This window comes from Sus scrofa, chromosome 15 (genome assembly GCF_000003025.6).
Source record: "Sus scrofa isolate TJ Tabasco breed Duroc chromosome 15, Sscrofa11.1, whole genome shotgun sequence".
NCBI classification, from domain to species: Eukaryota; Metazoa; Chordata; class Mammalia; order Artiodactyla; family Suidae; genus Sus; species Sus scrofa.
In genome coordinates, this window is record NC_010457.5 from 16557650 (window position 1) to 16584248 (window position 26599).

The 26599-nt window shown below is 37.9% G+C and overlaps 1 protein-coding gene and 1 pseudogene across 5 annotated transcripts in view; both read left to right on the top strand.

The window, feature by feature from the left end:
• ZRANB3 (zinc finger RANBP2-type containing 3) overlaps positions 1-26599 on the top strand; it is a 313369-nt gene that overhangs the window by 143359 nt on the left and 143411 nt on the right. The window lies entirely within an intron of this gene.
• LOC100525959 lies at positions 13854-14109 on the top strand (annotated as a pseudogene).

Sequence of the window (26599 nt, forward strand, 5' to 3'; positions counted from 1 at the left end):
GCACTTTAGCTCTTCTTAACTTTTATTCTCTGACAAACTCCTGTCTTCTCTTCAGTTAACATGAGACTAAGGATTATGCAGAGTTCATGATGTACCCTTAGCCGGCAAGAGTTTTTTGTTATACCAATCACTTTTCATCTCATATTATTTATGATTACACTTGTCACATGTTGAGTGATTTGTGACCTTTCAAAACTATTCCTATTTTTAATTCAGTGAATTTAAATGAACAATTTAATATTTCTTCAGTACCTAAGAGAAAATTCTACTTTTCTATCCCTCATATCTTCTCTTTTTTCACAAGCACTTTTTTTATTTTTTCAAGTTTTATTGACGTATAGTTGATTAATAATGTTGTGATTCACCAGCATTTTAAAGGCTCTCTTTTACAACTATTTGACTTTAAAGTTTTATTGAGTCCTGTCAGTAAGGTTAATTAAGGAAAAATCCTCAGTTTTACATGTACGTACCAGGAACGGGCTATAGACATAAACATCATGAGGTACATTTCCAAGATCACAGCTCAGAACCTTGACTATCCTCTGTTAGTGGTAGGGTTGAAGTGATGTATCTGTGGAATCTTACTGAGCTAGTGTGAATGAAGTTTAGTAAATTAAAAATCTTAAAGTAGAAAGAACTTGTATATATGTAAATTATGTGAACTCTGGTTTGACCTTCATTCTAATTCCCCATACAGTTCTCCTTCACTTGCTCTTATCACATAATGGTAGTGATGTCAGAGAAGGAAATGAAGTTCTTAACTTGGAGGTCAACCACGTTCCATTTTTAAATTAAAATATATTTTGATATGGTGAATATTTGACTCATCAAATAGCTAAAAGCTTTAGGAGAGCAATTTTACATCTCTGTTATTGAACCTACTTTTTTTAGATGCTTGAATACCCACTTGGAGCATTGTGTAATTTAGCTGTCTGCTGTGATCTTTATTCTCTAGCGTTAGAAGCAAATGTCTTCCTTCCCTGGTATAAACTACCCCCCCCCAGTATTTTTCCACTATTATCTTTTTCTAATATATTCAGTCTCTGAAGAACTATATAATCTATCTATTGTATAAAAGATAGTCACTAACTTAAAATTGGAATAATGATTTAAGTTCTGTTTAATTGTCTTATTGTGTGCTCATTGAGTATTTCAATTATGCTTCAGATAAGCAACACAGCTGCAACTATTAATAAAACTAACTTTGTAACCTAGCTTCTACTGTTTTAATTCCTTTTTCTCCTTCTTGGTTTGATATAATCAAATGCTGTTTCAAGAACTGTGTGGTAAATATACAGAAAATTTTGTGAATTTGGATTCCTTTCATAATGGAATTCAGGCTGCAGTCTGTAGTCAGGCTGTTGCGCTGTTATCTTAATAGCTTTATTAATCTTTTGAGCCACTGTGTTTTTGTTTTTGTTATTCAGTTGAAAATTATTAAAAATTTTTATTCATAGAATTTTTTAAATGTGAAAAAGAATTTCACATTAACACAAACCAGGTAGTTTAATTCGATGTACGTGGGGGAAAATAATAAAACAACACACTTCTACTTTATTTGTCAGGTATTTAAAGGATAGTATTCTTTGTAGAAACGTAGTATTTAGAAACTGTTTGTAATGTCCATTTCTTCCTAAGAAGATGGGATTAATATCATGGATTTACATGAATAGCCTAATATGTCACTATGGGTGAAATGTTGTCCGTACATGAATTCTGTCTTTTCTTGTCCATTGTATCTATTATCAAAGTCAGAAAATTCCTGCTTTCCTCTTATGTAACATTTTTTGTCAGTACTCTACTTTAGTCCCCTCCCTCATCCCCTACACACACACACACACACACACACCAAACACACACAGTTTTCCCTATGTTTCCTTCCTGTTACTTGAGAAAAACATTTGGAATTGGGGGATGGTATACCAGGTAAAGTATTCCTTTCCTTCCTTTTTCAGAAGAAAAGGAAACCATTTGTCAAACTAAGCTACTTGGCTTGGCTTACTTTGTGGCTATTTCAGGACATATTAAATATTTGGAATAGAGATCATGGAGTTATCATTATGAATGCTTTTCTTTTGGTCAATGTGTTTCTTTGGAAGAAAAGTTTGAGGGGAGTGGCTGTGGAACCTGTTCAGTGCTCACAGAAGTTTAGTGTATGCTGCAGTTTGAAGAGCCTTGTCATTTTCTCTGCAGGGAGAAATCTGTAGGTGTCTAAAAAATACTGAAGAACACCCTTTGGAAGATTTGTTCTGATCAGAGACCTTAAAACTGATATTGTGAAATAGACTCTACTCATATTAACTTCATAGGTTTGAGGACTAAGAAATTAAGTTAGACATGAAGGATTTTAGTTTTCCTCCTATATAAAACTACCCTGGTTTGACAAATTGAGCTGAGGTGACAATTTTTATTCCATTTGCTTCTACAAATCCTAGTTTCCCTTTACCAGACCCAAGTTGAATTGGACACATGTCCCTCTGAGCTCTTACTGTTTCTGATTCATAACCCTTTGTTGATGGTCCATTTTTATTGGATGAATGGACTGATGAAAGAGTTAATACTTGGGAGTTACCTTGTGGTGCAGTGGGTTAAGAACCTGGCATTGTCACTGCAGCAACTTGGGTTGCTGCTGTGGCACAGATTCAATCCCTGGCCCAAGAACTTCCACATGCCATCAGTGTGGCCAAAAAAAAAAAAAAAAAAAAAAAAAAAAGTTAATACTTAACACATATGTGCCAGATCGTGATTTACACGTATTAATTTATTTCATCTTCAGGACACAACCCAATGGAGTATTATGATTATTATTACCACCCCCGGAGTTCCCATCATGGATCAGTGGTTAACAAATCCAACTAGGAACCATGAGGTTGCGGGTTCGATCCCTGGCCCTGCTCAGTGAGTTAAGGATCCGGCATTGCCGTGAGCTGTGGTGTAGGAAGCAGACGCGGCTCGGATCCCGAGTTGCTGTGGCTCTGACGTAAGCTGGCGGCTACACCTCCAATTAGACCCCTAGCTTGGGAACCTCCATATGCCGCAGGAGCGGCCCAAGAAATGGCAAAAAAAATTATTATTACCACCCCCATTTTCCAGATGAGAAAGCTGAGGTACAGATATGTTAAGTAAATGCAACTAGAACATACTAGGAGCTGATAACTAACCTGAAATAATCCATCTCTCAAGTCCATTATTGCTATTCTATACAGAGCCTCGAAGTACCAGACTTCCTGTGGGTTTTTTTTGTTTGTTTGTTTGTTTTTTGTCTTTTGTCTTTTTAGGGCCATACCTGCCGCATATGGAGGTTCCCAGGCTAGGGGTCGAATTGGAGCTACAGCTGCGGGCCTACATCACAACCATAGCAACTCAGGACTGAGCCGCTTCTGCGACCTACATCACAGTTCATGGCAATGCTGGATCCTTAGCCCACTGAGCAAGGCCAGGGATTGAACCTGTGTCCTTATGGATCCTAGTCAGATTTGTTCCCACTGAGCCACAACGGGAAGTCCGACTTTCTGTGTTTTGAAACTGGATTCTTAAGTACAGAAGAATCTGCAAGACTCAGTGCTCAAATGAATGAAGCTGAGTGATAGAATAAAGGTGATGGCCTTAAATTTTGTGCTGTTGAGATTCTCAATATCATTTGCCTGCTTTCTTCCTTTCCTCATTTATTATTTTTTGAATGTTCTTAAACCAACTATAATTCAATAAAACTTAAAATATAAATAAATGTTAAATTTTAGAACAGTTTTAGGTTTATTGAATTATTGTGAATATAGTACAGAGGTTCTCATATGCCCCAAACTCAGTCTTCCATCATTACTTAGATTATTATATACTAGGTCTCAAATAACAAACCATTATTCATACATTATTATCGTTAACTAAAAACTGTACTTCCTTTAGATTTCCTCAGTTTTCCCCTAATTCCTTTTTCTTTTCCAGAATTCCATCCAGTAGCACATTACATTTAGTAATCATGTCTTAAATTGACATGACAGGAGTTCCCGTCGTGGCGCAGTGGTTAACGAATCTGACTAAGAACCATGAGGTTGCAGGTTCGATCCCTGCCCTTGCTCAGTGGGTTAACGATCCGGCGTTGCTGTGAGCTGTGGTGTAGGTTGCAGACACGGCTCGGATCCCACGTTGCTGTGTCTCTGGCATAGGCCAGCAGCTACAGCTCTGATTGGACCCCTAGCCGGGGAACCTCCATATGCCGCGGGAGCGGCCCAAGAAATGGAAAAAAGACAAAAAAAAAAAAGAATTTAAATTGACATGACATGTAGTCAATAGCTTCTGTGACAGTTTCTCAGACTTTTTTGGTTTTAAAGACCTTTACAGTTTAAAAAAATGATTAAAGTAGAGTTGATTTACAATGTTGTGTTAAATTCTACCGTACGGCAAAATGACTCAGTTATGCATATATGTTCTTTTTTTCATATTCTTTTCCATTATGGTTTATAACAGCATATTGAACATAGTTCCCTGAACTTGTTGTTTATCCATTCTATAGATAATAGTTTGCATCTGTTAATCCCAAACTCCCAATCCATCACTTACCTCCACCCCAGGGCAACCATAAGTCTATTCTCTATATCTGTAAGTTGATTTCTCTTTCATAGATTAGTTGATTTGTGTCGTATCTTAGATTCTGCATATAAGTGATATCGTATATTTGTCTTTCTCTGACTTATTTCACTTCATATTGCTGCAAATGATATTATTTCTAGTTCCATCCATATTGCTGCAAATGATATTATTTCTTTTTTATGGCCGAGTAGTATTCCATTTACACATCTTATTATCCATTCATCTGTTGATAGACACTTAGCTTATTTCCACATCTTGGCTGTTGTAAATAGTACTGCAGTGAATATAGAGGTGATGTACCTTTTCAAATTAGAAGGTTTTTTTTTCTGGCTATATGCTCAGAAGTGGGATTGCTGGATCATATAGCAATTCTATTTTTAGTTTTTTGAGGATCCTCTCACTGTCTTCCATAGTGGTTACACCAATTTATATTCCTACCAACAGTGTAGGAGGGTTCCCTTTTCTCTGTAGCCTCCCTAGCATTTGTTATTCATAGATTTTTTTAAGGATGGCCATCTCACCCATGTGAGGGTTACCTCTTTGTAGTTTTGATTTGCATTTCTCTAGTAATTAATGATGATGAGCATCTTTTCATGGGCCTATTGGCCATCTGTTTATCTTCTTTAGAGAAATGAAGACCTTTACAGTTTTGAGAATCAGTGATTCATTATTTTATAAAATATCCCTTAATTGGGACATGTTGTTTGATATTTTTCCTCATGATCAGACTTGGGTACTGTGTTATGAGTGGGGGAACCACAGAGGGAAAGTGCTGTTGTCATCATGTCATATCAAGTGTACATAATATCAATGTGACTTATCACTGTTGATGTTAACTTTGATCATCTGCCTTGATGCAGTGTTTGTCAGTTTTTTCCAGTATAAAGTTATAATTTTTTTTCTCCCCTTCCATATTGTATTTTTTTGAAAGAAAGTAACTCTATGCAGCCCATACTTAAGGAATGGGAATGTATGCTCTATTTCCTTAAAGGCAGAGTAAATACATAAATTATTTGAAGTTCATTCATTCACTTTATCATTTGTGTTTCAGTAAGACTCATGGATATGCATTTTATATTTGAGATTATTATCTAGTACTTCTTTATTTTCTTGGTCAGATTATTCCAGCTATGGCCTTTGGAAGCTCTGTCAATTCACTCCTATGACCCTTGGACATACCTCCTTCATTATGGGCTATTTTATTTAGAGTTTTATGTTTTGTTTTCTTTTGTTTTTCAGCATTTTCTTATTTTCTGGCACTACACAATACTCCAGGCTCACCGAGTATATTTCCTACTCCACTCCTTGAATCAGCCATTTCTCTAAGAAACCCTGCTTCTTTTTATTGATAAAAGATATTGGAACCAGTATACTCATTTTTATGAGGGTGTCATTTCTTCTAGAACTTTTCAGCTGTCAGAGGAAGGAGATAAATGCATATATACTTACATATGTATGTATGTGAATCTTTACAAATATTTACCTATGTAAGCATCTGTATCTGTAATTAAGCTAGACATGAGTTCTATTGATATCTCCAGTTCTAATCCATTATCACATGGATCATTCCATCTCCACGTCTTGTTCCTCCCACTCCCTCTGTATGCAATTCCAGTATGCATGTGTGATGGTTTCACTATCGTTAACCCGTAGCCCCTCTCCAGGAAGGAAAATTATGAACTAGAGTACAATGTTTATGTACAGTTCCTTTAACAGATTCTACTCATTTTCAGTATTACTTAGGTCACACCTTATTCCTCTACTATATTCAGTGAGGTGGCTCATACATTTATAATACATTTAAATTATTATTATTATTGTTATTATTATTATTATTATGCTTTTTAAGGCTGAAACCACAGCATAGAGAGGTTCCCAGGCTAGGGGTCCAATTGGAGCTATAGCTGCCAACTTATGCCACAACCACAGCAACATCAGATCTGAGCCATGTCTTCGACCTACACCACAGCTCACAGCAATGTCAGATCCTTAACCCACTGAGAGAGGCCATGGATCCAACCCGCAACCTCATGGTTCCTAGTCGGATTCGTTTCTGCTGCTCTACGAGGGGAACTCCCATTTAAATTATTTTATCACACTTTAGCTTCCATCATGGGATCTCCTGACCTCCTACATTATTTTAAATTATTAATATATATCAATGTTTCCTTTTTATAAAGTTCTGTGGATTTTTGTAAATGTTACTGTCTTATAATCACCATTACAGTGATATAGAATAGTTTTATTGCCCTAAATAATCCCTCATGGTTCACTTACTTAATTCCCTTCAGCCCCCAAACTCTAGCACTCAAAGATACATTTAATGACTATTGTTTTTGCTTTTTCCAGAATTTTATGTGATAGGAAGCATACAGTTTGTAGCTTTTTCAGATTTTCTTCACTTAGTCATATTCATTTAAGATTTAGCCATGTCTTTTTGTGGCTTGATTGCTCTTCTTTTTATCACTGAATAATATTCCATTATATGGATGTCCCATAGTTTGTTTTTCCATTTACCAAGATGAAGGGGCATATTAATTGCTTCTAGTGTTGACAGTTATAAAGCTAACATTCTTATGTTGGTTTTTCTGTGGATGTCATCAGTTGAGTAGTTATGTAGGAGCGCAACTGCTTCAATGTATGGTATGTTGGTTTCCTAGGGCTGCCATAAGAAAATACAACAAACTAGATGGACTAAAACAACAGAAATTTATCCTCTCTTGGTTCTACAGGATGGAAGTATCACATCAAGGCGTGAGGTTTGGTTCCTTCTGAGGACTGTGAGGAAGAACCTATTGGATACTTTTCTCCTAGCTTCAGATGATTGCCGGCATTCTTTGGCATTCCTGGGCTTGTAGATGCATCATTTCAATCCCTGCCTCCATCTTCATGGGGTATTCTCCCTGTGTGTCTATATGTCCTCTCTTCTTATAAGGACATCAGTCAGATTGGATTAAGGGCCTAACCAATTCTAGTATAGTATCTTTTTTGTTTGTTTGTTTTTGCTTTTTAGGGCAGCATCTGCGGCATATGGAGGTTCCCAGGCTAGGGGTCTCATCAGAGCTACAGCTGCAGGCCTACACCACAGCCACAGCAATGCCAGATCTGAGCCCATCTGTGACCTATACCACAGCTCACAGCAACGCCGGATCCTTAATCCACTGAGCGAGGCCAGGGATCCAACCCGCAACCTTATGGTTCCTAGTCAGATTCATTTCTGCTAAGCCACAATAGGAACTCCCTTGTATAGTATCATCTTAACTAATTACATCTGCAACAAATAAGGTCACATCCTATAATGCTGATGGGGTAGGATTTCAGTATATCTGGTGGTGGGAGGAAGACGCAGTTCAGTCCATAATGGATGTAAATTAATGCTGCAGTGAACTTGGGGGTGCATATACCTTTTCATTTTCTGTGGATAAATACCCACAAATGGAATTACGGGATCATGTGGTAGTTCTAGCTCTAATTTTTTGAGAAAATTCTATATGACTTTCCACAGTGGCTGTACCAATTTTTGTTCCCACCAGCAATGCAGGAGGGTTTCCTTTTCTCTACATCCTTACCAATGCTTGTTATTCTTATCATTTTGATAGTAGCTATTCTAATAGGTATGAGGTGGTATCTCACTGTGGTATTATGTTTTTGTTTTTGTTTGTTTTTTTAGGGCCACAGCCACAGCAACGTCAGTCAAATCCTTAACCCTAGGGATCAAACTCACATCCTCATGGATACTAGTTGTATTTGTTATTGCTAAACCACAATGGAGACTCCTCACTGTGGTTTTGATTTGCATTTCTTCGATGATTACTGATATTGAGCATCTTTTCATGTACCTGTTGATCATCTGTATGTCTTCTTTGGAAAAATGTCTGTTTGATCTTTTGCTCATTTTTAAATTGGGTTTTTGTTTGTTTTTTATTTTACTGTTATAGGAGTTCCTTACATATTTTAGATATTAACCTCTTATTAGATATGTGATTTGAAAATATTTTCTTCCATTCTGTAGTTTGTCTTTTTGTTTTGGTGGATTGTTTCTTTTGTTGGGCAGAAGATTTTTAGTTTGAGGTAATCCTATTTGTTTATTTTTGCTTTTGTTTTTGGTATCAAATTGAAAAAAAAAGTCATCACCAAGACTGATATCAAGGAGTTTACTCCCTACATTTTCTCTAGGAGTTTTATGGTTTCAGGTCTTACATTTAAGTAAATCCATTCTAAGTTAATTTTTGTGTATAGTGTGAGATAGTGGTCAAGATTCATTCTTTCAGAGTTCCCATGATGGCTCAGCAGAAACGAATCTGACTAGCATCAGATTTGTAGCTTCAATCCCTGGCGCCTGTCAGTGGGTAGGTTAAGGATCTGGCATTGCCGTGAGCTATGGTGTAGGTCACAGATGTAGCTCTGATCCCACATTGCAGTGGCTGTGGTATAAGCCATTGACTACAGATCCAATTTGACCCCTAGCCTGGGAACCTCCATATGCCATGGGTGTGGCCCTAAAAAAGACAAGACAAAAAAAAAGTCATTCTTTCTTTTGCATGTGACTATTCCGTTTTCTCAACACTATTTATTGAAGAGACTGTCCTTTTTCCTCTGTGTATTCTTGGCTCCTTTATCATAAATTAATTTGCCACATATGCATGAGTTTATTTGGAGGCTCTGTAGTTCTGTTGCATTGATCAATATGTCTGTTTTTATGTTAATGCTGTACTGTTTAGGTTACTATCACTTTGTAATATAGTTCAAAATCAGGGAATGTGGAGTTCCCACTGTGGTGTAGTTGGCTAAATACTTGACATTGTCTCTGGTTTGATCCCTGTCCCAGCACAGTGGGTTAGGGATCTGGTGTTGCCACAGCTGTGCTGTAGGTTGCAGCTGTGGCTAAGTCTAGCCCAGGAACTTCCATATGCTGTGGGTATGGCAAAAATAAAATAAAATAAAATAAATTCAGGGAGTGTGATGCCACAGTTTTGTTCATCTTTCTCAGGATTGCTTTGGTTATTGTGGTTTTTTGTGGTTTCATACAAACTTAAAATTGTTCTGTTTTTGAGAAAAATACCATTGGAATTTTGCCAGGAATTGCATTGAACCTTAGATTGGGTATTATGGACATTTTAACAATATTAATTCTTCCACTCTATGAACATGTAGTATCTTTCCTTTTTTTGGTATCTTCAGTTTTTTTCATCAGTGTCTTATAATTTTCAGTGTATGGTCTTTCACCTACTTACTTAAATTTATTCCAGGGTATTTTATTCTTTTTGATGCAACTATAGGTTTCTTTTTTCTTTATTTCTTTTTCTGATAGCTTGTTATTAGTGTAGTAGAAATGCAACAGATTTTTGTATATTGATTTTATATTCTGCAACTTTACTGTGTTTATTAGCTCTAACAGTTTTTGGTGGAGTCTTTTGGTTTTTCTATATAGAATATATCTATAATCTTTATACCTTTTATATCCTTTTCTTGTCTTTGTACTAGCTAGGTTTTCTGGTCTAGTGTTGAATAAGAATGACAGGATAAGATATCCTTTTCTTGTTCCCAGTCTTGGGGGAAAAGTGTTCAGTTTTTCACCATTAAGTGTGATGTTAGCTATATCTATATTGTAGATAATTCCTTATCAAATTGAGCAAATTCCCTTGTGTTCTTGGTTTTCTAAGAGCTTTTGTCATGATTGTTGGGTTTTATCAACTGTTTTTTCTGCACCAATGATTTTTTTCTTCTTCTTTGGTTTATTGGTAGTGAATCACATTTATTTATATTCAAATGTTGAGCCAGTCTTGCATACACCTAGGATCAATTCTACTTGATCATCATGTACAATTCTTCTCATACACTCTTGACTTTGATTTGCTAACATTTTATTGAGGATTTTTGCATCTATATCCCTGAGAGGTATTGATCTGTAGTTTTCCTTTCTCATAACATCCTTGTTTTTGTTGTTAGTGTAAAGGTTGCCTTGGAGAATGAGTTAGGAAGTGTTCCCTTTGTTTGTCAAAGGCCAAATCAAGTGAAAACAGCTATTCTTTACTGCTGCTAGAATTATTTTCCTCAAATTCTCCATTTTTCCCTGTTGCCTAGGGTAAAGTACTTCACAAGGTAGCCACTACCTGTGTTTTCCATTCTCTTCTGCCCTTTTCTGGCATAAATTCTAGTGACACTTCCATTTCTCTACTTATTATAATATCTACCAAGTATTATCAGTGTCGTATTAGACAGGTTAATTTAATTTCTCTGAGCCTTAATTTCTTTGTGTAAAGTAGGGAATAATAATACTTTTCTCATGAGATTACTTAGGAAAGAACAAGAGGAATATATCTCAGGTACTTCATTCCCTGATTCTTCTACTCCCAAACACCATGACTTTTAAAACTTTACTCTCTGTATATATGCTACTCTTTTTCTGATTAATCCCCTTCCTTCTATGTCCCATCTTTCCCCAAGTTTATCTAACAAAAGCATCATTCAAAACCCTCTTCAAATACCTCTTCCAATTGTATCACCTCTGTATCACCATCCTTTGTGCCTCTTGGTTTCCCTGTGTTCTCACTTCTACTTGAGTTTGAATTATGTTCCACTGTATTTATATGGTTCTTTCCCATAAACTGGAACTCTTAGGACTCATGCCCAGTCTACCTAGCAGTTTCTGGGGAATAGTAGATTTCCATTTAATGCCTTGTGAATGATTGAATAAGAGAGAAAAAGAAAGAGTAATTTTTATGACTCATTAATTGTTGTTGTTCTTATTGATCTTTTGAGCTCATCTCAGATAAAGATCTCTTTATCTGAACAAGAGGGACATCTTGGCTACGGTTACCAGTACTTTAAATCAGGTCCACAATCTGCTATCACCTACCTCCAGTTATTATAGACATGGAGGTAATGAAGAAAAGATTCCTTTAAATGGTTTGGGGGGCTTGGAGGTTTTTTGAAAAAACTTTATTAAAATGTTTAACGTAGGAGTTCCTGTCGTGTCTCAGCAGAAATGAATCTGACTAGCATCCATGAGGACCCAGGTTCCATCCCTAGCCTCACTCGGAGGGATAAGGATCTGGTGTTGCTGTGAGCTGTGGTGTAGGTTGCAAATGCAGCTTGGATCCCATGTTGCTGTGGCTGTAGAGTAGGCTGGCAGCTGTAGCTCCAATTCAACCCTTTGCCTGAGAACCTCCATATGCCACAGGTGCAGCCCTAAAAAGACAAATAAAATAAAATAAAATAAAATATCTAACATAGGGTCTTCTTGCTTTCCTTCAAGTCACCCTTTAGTTTGAAATTTTTTATCTTGAACACTAGCAACATAGAAATGCATTTTTCAATTTTTAAGGAAGTTTACCTTGATTTATTGGGAAGTTGGTGCAGTTTTGTTCAGGGCTCCTGCTGTTTTGCACAGCTGTCTTGGACAAGATTCAAAATAAAACACAGAGGTGACAACAATGATGAGTTAAACCGTACCCAGATAGAGTCAGACACAAAGTAGCTTCCTGGAATATAATGTTTATAATTCACAGAAGCATTGAAAGGCACAAAGCACTATACACCATTATCTCATCGTAAGGCACTCTTATTATACATTAATACTTCCAAATACACTTTTAGAAGGATGTTGCAAATGTTCTTGCCTTACTAGTTTTTATTAAATAGAATATTCTTAATGGGATAGAAATTATTTAAAATCTGGACAGGAGGTTAAAATTAAATGTTATCCCATAATCTTCTTTTTTTTTTTTTAAAGTAATGGACTTAAGTTTCCACAGAACTCGAAGAGTCCAAAGGATCCACATTTGCATTGGGAATTCGACAACAATTATGAATATACTTAAATGCTCCAGACTTTTCATATATAGCAGCTGAGGGTTGTTGTCAATTGAGGTCTTATTTCTTTACATTAGAACATTTTAAGCCATTTTTTCCATTAGACATTGATTAATGTACATTTTACTCCTGTGTTCAATAAATACATATTACTGAGGGTCTTCTCTTTGACAAGTTATTATAAGTATAGATTAAGAAACACACCTACTATCTGAAATTTAAGTCAGAAAATGAAGGGTTGGGGAGTGTATGTCTCTGTGTGTTATATATAAAATGTAGAATACTGGAAATGTTGGAAATCAAGTTTACAATATAACTTCTAGGGTACTTTTGTGGAAGGAACCATTAATTCCAGCTTGATTAAGTCAGAAGTCTTTGTAGAGGAGGTAGATTTAAGGTAGGTCTTGTAGAAGAGGTAAATAGAAAGACAGCCTTGAAAAAAAGGAAAATTGAAGAGTTTATTGACTAGTTTTGTGAGGTGTTATTTCACAGAACTGAGGTTGAACCTGAAGGTTTGAGGCTATGACATTTCTACTTAACTTCAGCCACTGCCGCTTTACTTTTTCTGTTTTATAAATATTGAATTTCTATGTAATATTTTATTTGAAAATGGCTTACATTGCTTTTTAAAAGTTTAAGAACTGGAGTTCCCGTCGTGGCGCAGTGGAAACGAATCCGACTAGGAACCATAAGGTTTCGGGTTTGATCCCTGGCCTTGCTCAGTGGGTTAAGGATCTGACATTGCTGTGAGCTGTGGTGTAGGTTGCAGACGTGGCTCGGATCTGGCATTGCTGTGGTTGTGGTGTAGGCCAGCAGCTACAGCTCCGATTGGACCCTTAGCCTGGGAACCTCCATATGCCCTATGTGTACGGCCCTTAAATGACCAAAAAAAAAAAAAAAAAGAAAAAAAAAAAGATAAAAATAAATAAATTAATTAAAATAAAAGTTTAGAACTGCTTTTCTAGTTTCCTACTGTCTTTTTGTATATTATAATGGTGTCAAGTATGTATCTTTCTTAAGTTTTATCTAATTTTACTCATAAGTAATCCAAAAGTTTTCAATCTTTGGCATTTTCTGCAAGTTTTAACTTCATTCTCCTTCTTTCAAGCTATGAAGTTAATTCAAAGAGTTAAACTAGACACAGGGGAACAAGGTCATGAGGAAAAGAAGATTTGGTGTGTATTGTAGCCATTTCTTTCTTTTCTTTTCTTTTTTTTTCTTTTTAGGGCTGCACCTGTGGCACATGGAGATTCCCAGGCTAAGGGTCGAGTCGGAGCTGTAGCCACCAGCCTATACCACAGCCACAGCAACATCAGATCCAAGTCGTGTCTATGACCTACACCACAGCTCACAGCAATGCTGGATCCTTATCCCATTGAGTGAGGCCAGGAACTGAACCTGCATCTTCATGGATGCTAGTCAGATTCATTTCTGCTGAGCCACAACGGGAACTCCACATTGTGGCCATTTCTTTATCTTCAGTCTATGGCCTTTCACAGAGCTTCCAGCAGTGCTGGGTTGGGACAGTTGGTTGCAAGGTTCACAACCTCTGTGGTCTATAGGAGCCACTGTGAGAAGGGGCCAGGGAAGAATTTACCATTTTCAGTGGAAATCAAGTGGTGGTTACTAGTTAGGATGACTTTGTACTTTGAATCTGGATTTGCTATTCCTTTCTTTACATTCAGACACTAGCTACTAAAAAAATAATCCATGAAACAGATATGAAGAGGGGCATTTGCAGTCTCTTTGAAAAAAAGGATCAAACTCTTGAATTATGTTTGTAAATAACTTAAGGCATAACAAAAAGAAATCTAAACTAGGATGTATTTTTAAATGGTGATACTATTTCCTGTTTTGAAATATAGTAAATGAGATGTTTACAGAGAGTAAAAATTATTAAGGCAGCTAGGCATTCAATTGTTTTACCATAACATTTGAAAGGAAGTTTTTTCCTTTTTCTTTCCTTTTTTTTAGGCAAGAAATAGATTTATTAAGATAGGATGCTTATAAGAGATGCAAATGGGCAGGCAAGGAGGCTCTGCCCCGAGGATCCAGTGGGCTATAGTTTTATCATCCAAGGGGAGTGGGGCTCGGAAAAGATCCCCTTTTGGTAGCTCCTCCTTGGTGTCTGGTAAGGTGTGTATTCAAATCAGCAAAAGGGCAGTCCTCAAACTCCTGCTCTTGGTCTGAATCTGAAGGCAGGCCTCATCCCATCCCCCACCCAACAACCTGAGGCAATTCTTGCACCTCCACTAGTCAAGCAAGCCTGCCTTGTTCGAATGGTTTTTTGAGCGGTTTATTAACTTACAGATCTCCCAACATCCCCTAAGTTTCCCTGTCCATGATACCTGTGCCTACTCTATCTCTATCATTCCCCTCTCCAGGTATTTTACCCCTTTATGCTTAAAGGGGATATTGGGCGAAGACATTAACTACTTCCTGCTGAGATAGGGCAAAGGCTTGCCTAGGAAAAGAGTAAAACACATGGCTAACTGTCCCTTTTCTGCTGAGAGGGGCATAAGCCATTGTCTCTCTGGTTAACATTATTTTCCCAGCTACCCTAGAGATTAAACACCATACGGTGAAACCAGTAGCACCAGGAGGACCAGCACTTCTATGAGCACCTTTGGGTCCAGGAGCACCAACGTTGCAAATGGAGCCGGGGGACCAGCATCGCCTTTAGCACCAGCATCACCAGGTTCACCTTTTAAACCAGGTTGGCCATTAGCACCAGGGGGCCAGTGAAGCCAGCAGGGCCGGAGGAATCAGGCTCACCATGTTCTCTGGGGAAACCTCTCTCACCTCTTGCTCCAGAGGTGCCGGGAGCACCAAGGTCTCCAGGAACACCTGGGTTTGCCTGCAGTGGGGCTAGCAAATCTGGGGACCCCTAGGCTCCATCTTCTCCATATTTGCTAGCAGGACCAACAGTACTAGAGGGTCCAGGAATATTTCACTCTACAACTTTGCCAGGCTCTCCAGTGGTACCTTGCCCACGATGCTCGCCAGGGGGTCCAGGCAGGCCAGCAGGTCTGGGTTCACCTTGGGCTCCTCACTTTCCTTTTTCTCCAGCAGGGCCAGAGGGGCCTTTAATACCAGTGGGGCCAGGCTCTCCCTTGGTGCCAGTGTCTCCTGTGCTGCCAGGAGCACCAGGTTTACTACTATTACTCTTGGGACCAGGGGTGCTGCCGGTGCCCGAGGTCCAGAGGGGCTCCTCAGGCTCCTTGGGGACCAGCTTCACCCTTAATGCCAACAGCACTAGGGAAGCCAGGAGGACCCTCAGGGCCAGTGGGACCAGGGTGTCTAGTAGCACTAGTAGCATCATCATTTCCATAAGCACCAGCAGGGCCAGAGGTCCAGTGTCATCTCTCTTACCATGGGGGCCCATCTGACCTGGAGCTCCATTTTCACCAGAGCTATCAAGATTTCCAACTTTATCATTTTTGCCAAGAGGGAAACGAGGACCACGGGGACCCATGGTACCTGAGGCTCCAGACTTACCGGGGGCCCTTGGAAATCTTGCAGACCAGGTGCGCCAGTGTCTCCTTTGGGTCCCTTGACTCCTGAGGTTTCCTGGTCCATGGGTGACACCTCACCTTCGGGGAACCCTTTCTTCATACATGATTTAGGGTCTTAACAGTATTCTCCTCTGCCTCTGATTTTAAGGGGTACTGCTTTTTGCAGGGATATTCCTGCCCAGATCTCAACTGTATATCTTTGTCCAAGCCTGAAACCTCAATATTCCACACTTGAGGGTCCACTAAGCCTTCTACTTCAGCTTCAGATTCAATTGGTTCCCTTCTGTTTTCTGTTAGAACCATTTGGTGATGAGGGCGGTTCCCTTGTTCCACCAGAAACAGAGTAACCCCTAACTTAGTTAATAAATCTCTTCCTATTAAAGGGATGGGACAATTAGGCACAAACAGAAAGGAATGTAAAAGCAGCTGGCCATTGATGTTGCACAAGTGGGGCTCCAGGAAAATGTGCCCTTGCCTCTTCCCTGACAGCCCCATTACGTACTCCTTATGATTGCTATGCTTTCCAGTCCTTTGGGTTAAGAACAAGAGGGTTGCACCAGTATCTGTAAGAAGTTCTATTAAGTGACCTTTCACATCAAAGACCACTCAAGGCTCAGCATTTGTTATGTAGATGGTATCTCTGGGCAGAGCTGCTTTTGGCCCCCGCCCCACTGGATCTTCTGATTTTCAAATCATCAATGGCTAAGGGACCCCTATTGCTCTCTGGCATCTGGGGCATTCCCTCTTCCAGTGGCCTTGCTGCTTGTGGAAGGCACATCAATCGCAGTCTTCTCTCAAGTGTCCTTTTGTCCACACGGTACACTGGTCCTGTCTGGGTTCCTGTGGGCCTAGTGATCCGCCAGGGCCAGATTGGCCCAGAAAAACCAGCCTCCCCCCATTGGTGGTCTTTGAACACACAAAGCCACTGCAATCATTTGAGCCTTTTGCATATTTCTCTGGGTGCATTCAGACTTTTTGGCCACATCCTATTTTAGATGTTATCCCTTCCAAGGTAGTTTCCCAACCAAGTATTAGCGCTGGAGAAGTTGCCAACAGAAGGTGTCCCCAACAGTGTCCATGATGGGTGGGAATTGGTCTGGCTGCAAGCTGGAAATAAAGCGTCAGCACCCACAAGGGCTGGGGCAGTAAAAAGTGTGCTTTAATGGTCACACAGGTCTTCAGTGACTGGACTCACTGAGGTTCAGGCTCCTCATGCCTCCGTGCAGAAGGAATTCAGCAAGAGACAAAGTGATAGGTAAAAAATAGATTTATTAAGATAAGATGCTTGTAAGAGATGCAAGGAGGCTCTGCTGTTTTTTTGTTTGTTTGTTTCCAAATGCTTTCTATATATTCCTGCCTCTTTAAACGTTGTACACTAAGCATAATTTAACCTCTTTTTAGTTACTCAAGGTTATCAACTACTGAGACAAGTTAGGTCCTTTACTTAAATCTCTTAGACTTTTAAATTATGTGTCTGCTTCTTAGTCTTCATTTTTGGTATGCCAAGGCCTTTTTCTTCCATGTCCTACGTGAGTTTATGCATAAAATGAAAGATTGTGTATTTTTATTAATATTGGTACTGAGGCTATTAATGATAAGTAACATTAGAAAAGAGAAATGAAGAATATCATCAGTTATTCTGTCACTTTTCAGTATACTTATATTTAAAATCCGTATTTTAGGTTATTTCATAATATGTCAATTTATCACGAGTTGGTTATCTTACTTTTCTAATTCCACCATTAATTCCTGATATTTATTACTTTTTTATTCCAACATCTTCATAGTATTCTTAGTTTTCTTTACCTTATTAGTTTATGACACAGTGTATACTATGAAGTTATTGAACTGTTTTCTGTACTTCTGATGTCATTAATATTTCATTAAAGTAAAATCAAGCCCAGGTTAGATCTTAAAATATGCATCTTTTCCATATAATTTAAATTTTATTATTTTTGTTACAGTTGTTAATACTTTGCAAGTAACATTTGATTTTTTATTCTAAACCCAATTGGAATTTGTTTCTTAGGAAGATTTTCTTAGATAACCATTCCATTAAAATTTCTGAAGTTCAGGTATGTTATGTTTTCTCTAGTCCACTGGTTCCACAAAACCATGGTCAATTTTTTATTTTGACATGGATAATATTTAATAAATGAGGACTGTGACTAGCATATGTTGCCATTATCATAATTTTGACATACCTCATTTCTTTTTATAGATTAAAATTGAGTTCCTTAAGTAATAATTGACAGGCTGTGCACTTTTGAGCATATTCTGTACAAAGGTTCATTTAAGAAGTTTGGAGCTGTTATTAGCTCTAGTAGAAGACTAAGGAAGGAAAAAAAAAAAGGAAGACAAAGGAAGAGAAAGAACAGAGAAGTTGTCCAGTAATTTAGTTATATTGGGAAAACAAAGTGCATCCCTATCCAATAAAAATGTCAGAAACCAAATACATTTCACCTTGCTGTAATATTTCCCTGGGGTTTATGTGACATTGCATTGTAGGAGAAATTATAACTTTGTCTAATATAGAAATAACCTATACAAATTCCACTCTAGAGGAGAAAACTATATAGTTCGAACCCAGCAAAATTTACTTTGAGGTGAGGTGGGGTTTTTTTAGCCCCCAAAATCATCTCCAAAAACATTCTCTAAACATACAAAATTAAGTTTTATGTATTTAGTCCTTTTAAAAACATTCATGGTTTTCTTATCCCTTAATAGTTCTGTCTTTTTTCTTTACTGCCTAAGCCAATTTAAACAGCAATTTTTATTTTTTGTAGCATTCTGTGTCTTTTTCTTAGAATAACAATTTGATTCTGCAGCCTTATTTGATTCTCATTTTTGTTTGTTTTTCAGCAAATAGTGGTTAATCTCAGGCTTTTGTGATCATCTTTTATTTTTTAACCTTTGAAGGCTTTCATTCATTAGGACTCTGTTTTTAGTGAATAGTGGCATTTTGGCAAGTGGTAGAAAACATGGTTAGTATTTTGTTTTTGTTTTCTTCTTGCTTGTTTCCTTTTCACTTTATATAGCTATAATTCTTACTTTTCTTTAAAAAAAACCTTTTCTAGGAGTTCCCATCATGGCTCAGCAGAAACAAATCTGACTAGAATCCATGAGGATGCAGGTTCGATCCCTGACCTCGCTCAATGGGTTAAGGATCTGGCCATTACTGTGAGCTGTGGTGTAGCCCGCAGATTCGGCTCTGATCTGGTGTGGCTATGGCTGTGGTGTAGGCCAGCGGCTACAGCTCCAATTCAACTCCTAGATTGGGAACCTCCATGTGCCATGGGGGAGGCCCTGAAAAGAAAAAACAAAACAAAACAAAACAAAACAACCCAACTTTTCCATTAAGGCTTCCTTCATACTTCCTCTATAGTATATATAAGACCCATCTTAAATGGGCCTCAGTTTTGAATCTGAGTAGTGAATCTCTGCAGTTGCTTAATTTACATTTTCAAAATTACTGGATTGAAATTTCAAGTTCTTGCTAATGGTTCTAAAGTGATTGCTATGTATCAGCACAAGAATTGACAGGATATTACAAGTTACTTGTTCAACTGAAAGCATTCTAAGAAATTTTGCCTCATAAGCTTTTGATTGATTTGCATTTGACTCCTTTTTTTGAAAGCAGAAGTAATTTTCTTCTTGTCAGAAATAAGTAGTGGCCTTATTTATTTACTTCACTTCCACCACGATTTTATGTCATTACATAACTGAAGAAATTATTTAATATACTGTCTGATTTCAACATGAGGTTCTTTATTCTTTATTCTGATATTGTCATCAAATTAATAATAGTGTTGCCACATAAAAAAAGATATAAAAACACTACACTGTAATTATTTATACTACCAAGGAAAGGATTTATTCATCTTCTCTTTTATAAAATCTCTGGCTGACTTGATCTGTAATCATTATTGGCAATAATCACTTTGCCAAGTACAAATGTTCATTCTCTGCTCTTTCCTTCTTAGTCTTTGTTTTCATATACTTTAGAAAGACTCTTATGTTTACATTTGTGGTAAGTATATTCATAGCATTATTATATAACATGGATGATTTTGTGGTTTTCATACATTTTTCTTTCCTGTAGGGCACTCTATTTTTAATTCTCTGTGTTTATTACAACTAAAATTTTAGTGATACGAGTTATTTATTCTTCCATTTGTTTAACAGTTAAATTTTGATTATAATGTCTTAAATATAGCATTTTAATTAATTAACTGAAATAACAGATAATCAAATAAGTGTACAATTTAGATTCCTTTTCAGAGCCTTCATTAAACATCTTAAATTAATCTTTTTCTGTTAAATTACTAATCTAAATAGTTGTGAAGTTAAAAGCCAAATTCTTTTTTTGTTAAAGTTATTCTGTACAGGGAAGTAGAACACACTATTTTTATACTGCCTTATAACTGGAGTTGAAGATCCATTAAGGAACAAGTTTCCCCAGAAATTAATTTGAAGTTTAAGAATAAAATCCTGAAAGTGTTAAGTTTTTTTGTTTTGTTTTGTTTTTGTTTTTTTGTCTTTTTAGGCATATGGAGGTTCCCAGGCTAGGGGTCAAATCGGAGCTGTACCCACTGGCCTACACGACAGCCACAACAACACAGGATCCAGGCTATGTCTGCGAAATTACACCAGATCCTTAACCTCCTGAGTGAGACAAGGGATCAAACCTGGGTCCTCGTGGATGCTAGTCAGATTCATTTCTTCTGAGCCTTGATGGGAACTCCAAATTTGGTTTTATCTTTTTTTTTTTAATTACTTAATGAAATTTATTACATTTATAGATGTACAACAATCATCACAACCAAATTTTATAGCATTTCCATCCCAAACCCTCAGTGGATTCCCCCACCGCCCAACCTGTCTTCAAAGTTTTTTGAAGTCTGTGAGTCAGTATCTGTTTTGCAATGAAGTTCAGTCTGTCCTTTTTTCAGATTCCACATGTCAGTGAAAACATTTGATGTTGGTGTCTCATTGTCTGACTGACTTCACTTAGCGTGATAATTTCTACATTCATTCATATTGCTAAAAATGCCACTATTTCGTTCATTTTAATGGCTTCGTAATATGCCATTGTGTATTTGTACCATATCAACTTGATGCAGTCCTCTGTCAGGGACATTTAGGTTGTTTCCATGTCTTGGCTATTGAAAAGAGAGCTGCAATGAACATCAGACTATATGTGTCTTTGCGAGTCATGGTTTTCTCTGGATAGATGCCCAGGAGTGGGATTGCTGGATCAAATGGTAGTTCTGTTTTGAGTTTTCTGAGGACTCTCCATACCGTTTTCCACAGTGGTTGCACCAATTTATAATCCAACCAACAGTGTAATAGGGTTCCTTTTTCTCCACAGCCCCTCCAGCACTTCTTGTTTGTAGACTTTTGGATGATGGCCATTCTGGCTGTTGTTAGGTGGTACCTCATTGTGGTTTTGATTAGCATTTCTCTAATAACGAGTGACGTTGAACATCTTTTCATGTGTTTTTTGGCCGTCTGTCTGTCTTCTTTGGAGAATTGTCTGTTTAGATCTTCTGCCTATTTTTCGATGGGGTTGTTTGCTTTTTTGGTATTGAGCAGTAAGAGGTGTTTATAAATTTTGGAGATGAATCCCTTGTCAGTCGATTCACTTGCAAAGATTTTCTCCCATTCTGTGGGTTGTCTTTTTGTGTTGTTTAGGGTTTCCTTTGCTGTGCAGAAACTTTGAAGTTTGATTAAGTCCCATTTGTTTATTTTTGTTTTTACTGTCATTACTCTGATAGGTGGATCTGAGAAGATGTTGCTGTCGTTTATGTCAGAGAGTGTTTGACCTATATTTTCCTCTAAGAGTTTGATAGTGTCTGGTCTTATACCTAGGTCTTTAATCCATTTGGAGTTTATTTTGGGGGATGGTGTTAGGGAGTGTTCTAATTTCATTCTTTTCCATGTGGCTGTCCAGTTTTCTCAGCATCACTTCTTGAACAAGCTGTCTTTTCTCCATTGTATATTCTTGCCTCCTTTGTCATAGATGAGTAGGCTGTAGGTGGGTGGGTTTAATTCTGGGCTTTCTATCCTGTTCCACTGATCTATATTTCTGACTTTGTGCCAGTACCATACAATTTTGATGACTGTTTCTTTGTAGTTTAGTTTGAAGTCCGGGAGCCTGATTCCTTCAGCTCCATTTTCCTCTTTGAGGATGGCTTTGGCTATTCTGGGTCTTTGGTGCTTCTAAACAAACTTTAAAATATTTTGTTCTATCTCCTCAGAAAAGAAAATCATGGACTTGGAGAAGAGACTTGTGGTTGCCTGATGGGAGGGGGAGGGAGTGGGAGGGATCGGGAGCTTGGGCTTATCAGACACAACCTAGAATAGATTTATAAGGAGATCCTGCTGAATAGCATTGAGAACTATGTCTAGATACTCATGTTGCAACAGAAGAAAGGGTGGGGGAAAAAACTGTAACTGCAATGTATACATCTAAGGATGACCTGACCCCCTTGCTGTACAGTGGGAAAATAATAAAAAAAATAAAATAAAAAAAAATAAAGACCGTCTTTCTTCCTTTCAAAAAAAAAAATATTTTGTTCTATCAAAATGACTGTACTACCTAAGGCAATCTACAGATTCAATGTAATCCCTACCAAATTACCAATGACATTTTTCACAGAACTTGAACAAAATATTTTAAAGTTTGTTTGGAAGCACAAAAGACCCAGAATAGCCAAACCATCCTGAAAAAGAAAAATGGAGCTGGAGGAATCAGGCTCCCAGACTTCAGACTATACTACAAAGCAACAGTCATCAAAACTGCATGGTACTGGCACAAAGACAGAAATATAGATCAGTGGAACAGGATAGAAAGCCCAGAATTAAACCCACCCACCTACAGCCTACTCATCTATGACAAAGGAGGCAAGAATATACAATGGAGAAAAGACAGCTTGTTCAAGAAGTGATGCTGAGAAAACTGGACAGCCACATGGAAAAGAATGAAATTAGAACACTCCCTAACACCATCCCCCAAAATAAACTCCAAATGGATTAAAGACCTAGGTATAAGACCAGACACTATCAAACTCTTAGAGGAAAATATAGGTCAAACACTCTCTGACATAAACGACAGCAACATCTTCTCAGATCCACCTATCAGAGTAATGACAGTAAAAACAAAAATAAACAAATGGGACTTAATCAAACTTCAAAGTTTCTGCACAGCAAAGGAAACCCTAAACAACACAAAAAGACAACCCACAGAATGGGAGAAAATCTTTGCAAGTGAATCGACTGACAAGGGATTCATCTCCAAAATTTATAAACAACTTCTGCAGCTCCATACCAAAAAAACAAACAACCCCATCACAAAATGGGCAGAAGAGCTAAACAGACAATTCTCCAAAGAAGACATACAGACGGCCAAGAAACACATGAAAAGATGTTCAGCGTCACTCGTTATTAGACAGATGCAAATCAAAACCACTCTGAGGTACCACCTTACTCCAACCAGAATGGCCATCATCCAAAAGTCTACAAACAAGAAGTGCTGGAGAGGCTGTGGAGAAAAGGGAACCCTAGTACACTGTTGGTGGGATTGTAAATTGGTGCAACCACTGTGGAAAGCAGTATGGAGATTCCTCAGAAAACTAAACATAGAACTACCATTTGATTCAGCAATCCCACTCCTAAGCATCTATCCAGAGAAAACCAAGACTCGCAAAGACACATGTATACTCTGATGTTCATTGCAGCACTCTTTTCAATAGCCAAGACATGGAAACAACCTAAATGTCCATCGACAGAGGAGTGGGTCCAGAAGATGTGGTACATATACACAATGGAATATCACTCATCCATTAAAAGGAATGAAATACAGGCATTTTAAGCAACATGGATGGACCTAGAAATTATCATGCTAAGTGAAGTCAGCCATACAATGAGACGCCAACATCCAATGCTTTCACTGACATGTGGAATCTGAAAAAAGAACAGACGGGACTTCTTTGCAGAACAGATGCTGACTCACAGACATTGAAAAACTTATGGTCTCCGGAGGAGACAGTTTGGGGGGTGGGGGGATGTGCTTGGGCTGTGGGATGGAAATCCTGTGAAATTGGATTGTTATGATCATTATACAACTATAGATGTGATAAATTCATTTGAGTAATAAAAAAAATGGAAAAAAAATTTTGTTCAAGTTCTATGAAAAATGTCCTTGGTACTTTGATAGGGATTGCGTTGACTCTGTAGATTGCCTTAGGTAGTATAGTCATTTTGATAATATTAACTCTTCCAGTCCAAGATCATGGTATATCTTTCCATTTCTGTCATCTTTGACTTCTTTCATCAGTGTCTTATAGTTTTCAGAGTACAGGTCTCTTGTCTCTTTAGGTAGGTTATCCCTAAGTATTTTATTCTTTTGGATCTGATGGTGAATAGGATTGCTTCCCTAATTTCTCTTTCTGGTCTTTCATTGTTAGAATAAAGAAATGACATCAATTTCTGTGTATTGATTTTGTGTCCTACGACTTTGCCAAATTCGTGGATGAGCTCCAACAGTTTTCTGGTTGAGTCTTTAGGATTCTCTAGGTATAGTATCATGTCATCTGCAAATAATGATAGTTTTACTCCTTCCTTTCCAATTTGGATGCCTTTTATTTCTTTTACTTTTCTGATGGCTGTGGCTAGGACTTCCAGAACTATGTTGAAGAGTAGTGGTGAGAGTGGACATCCTTGTCTTGTTCCTGATCTCAGTGGGAATTCTTCCAGCTACTCACCATGGAGAATGATGTTCGCTGTGGGTTTGTCATAGATGGCCTTCATTATGTTGAGGTAGGTTCCCTCTATGCCCACTTTCTGAAGAGTTTGTATCAGAAATGGGTGTTGGGTTTTGTCAAAGGCTGTTTCCGCGTCTATTGAGAGGATCATATGGTTTTTATTCTTCAGTTTATTAATGTGGTGTATCACACTGATTGATTTGAGGATATTGAGGAATCCTTAGCCCTCTGAGTGAGGCCAGGGATCATTCTTGTGTCCTCATGGATGCTAGTCAGGTTCATTTCCTCTGAGCCTCGATGGGAACTCTAAATTTGGTTTTATCTTTTTTTTTTCCTCCTGAGGAGAAAATGGACAAAAATTAAATGAAAATACTCTGAAATATTTTTCTCCAAGATGTAGCATTTAAAGTAGTTGTTTTTACAGTGCCATCTGATAGCCATCCACATGTGAATTGCTTACCTTGGAGTTTCCTTTGTGGCACAGCATAGAGAAATCCAACTAGGAATCATGAAGTTGTGGGTTCAAGGATCTGGGTTAAGGATCTGGCATTGCCATGAGCTGTGGTGTAGTTCGCAGATGTTGCTCGGATCTGGCATTGCTGTGGCTTTGGCATAGGCCGGTGGCTGTAACTCCAATTGGACTCCTAGCCTGGGAACATCCACATGCCGCAGGTGAGTTGCTTACCTTTTAAGTCAGGATTTGAGGAGTTAGTGCCCTAAAGTCTGAATTTTTTTGCCTTTGCCTGCAGCATGTGGAAGTTCCTGGACTGTGGTTCAAACATGCACCACAGCATTGACAGTAGAGGATCCTTAACTTGCTGAGCCACCTGGAAACTCCCCAAAGTCTGAATTTTTAAGTAGTATTCAAACAATTCATAAGCATAATAGATTTTAAGAAACCTAGAGGATACAAAAAGATTGAATCACTTTTTTTTCCCCTTCTCTTTCTTTTTTCCCCTAAGCATCTATAATTGTGTTCTTTGTATTGTGCTGGGCTCTCATTTTCAAAAAATCACCTAGACGCTAATCCTGTAACACATGTGAAGAAAATGAAAAGAATCTTTTTACAGTTTGTGCACCTGATTTTAACTTTATTTTACAAAGTAGGGTTTTTTTATAGATAGGAAAAATATATGGGGAGTTCCCATTGTGGCTCAACAGGTTATGAACCTGGCTAGTACCCATGAGGATGTTGGTTCAATCCCTGGCCTCACTCAGTGGGTTAAGGATCCAGCCTTGTCTCAAACTGCAGTGTAGGTCGCAGACGTGGCTTGGATGCTGCGTTGCTATGGCTGTGACATAGGGCAGTAGTTGCAGCTCCAATTCGACCCCTAGCCTGGGGACTTCCATATGCTATAGGTGAGGCCTTAAAAAAAAAACCAAAAAAAGTGTATATGTATGTGTGTGTGTTTATATATATATGGAAAATCTACTTCTGAGCTATTGAGCATTACAAATCTATATTATTCTGTCATGATCTTTCATTAATTCAAATTTTACTTCAGGAGTAGTACTATGTGAATGATAATACATATACTTTGAGCATTTGACATTACACTTAAGTTAGCTCATTTTTACTATCTTGTGACTCTTTTAAGGTTAAATGCCAATGTAGGGGAGGAAAAATATTTCCCCTCTACCCTTCTCAATTCTTGGTTGAGACTCCCTGTGATAAAAGACAAGTTAACGAACAATAAACAGAAGTTTATTAACATGTATACAGGGGAGATACCCAGAAAACATGAGTAAAATTCTCTAAATGGCCCAAGCCACTACATTAAATACATCTTCAGCTAAACGCAAAAGTGGGTGGGCGGGGAGGGTTGAAGTTGTGGGAAGTTACCTAGAAAAGCATGGTAAAAGATTTGTTAGACATACTTAAATCAGTGCCTTCTCCATTGGTAAGAGTTTTTGTGA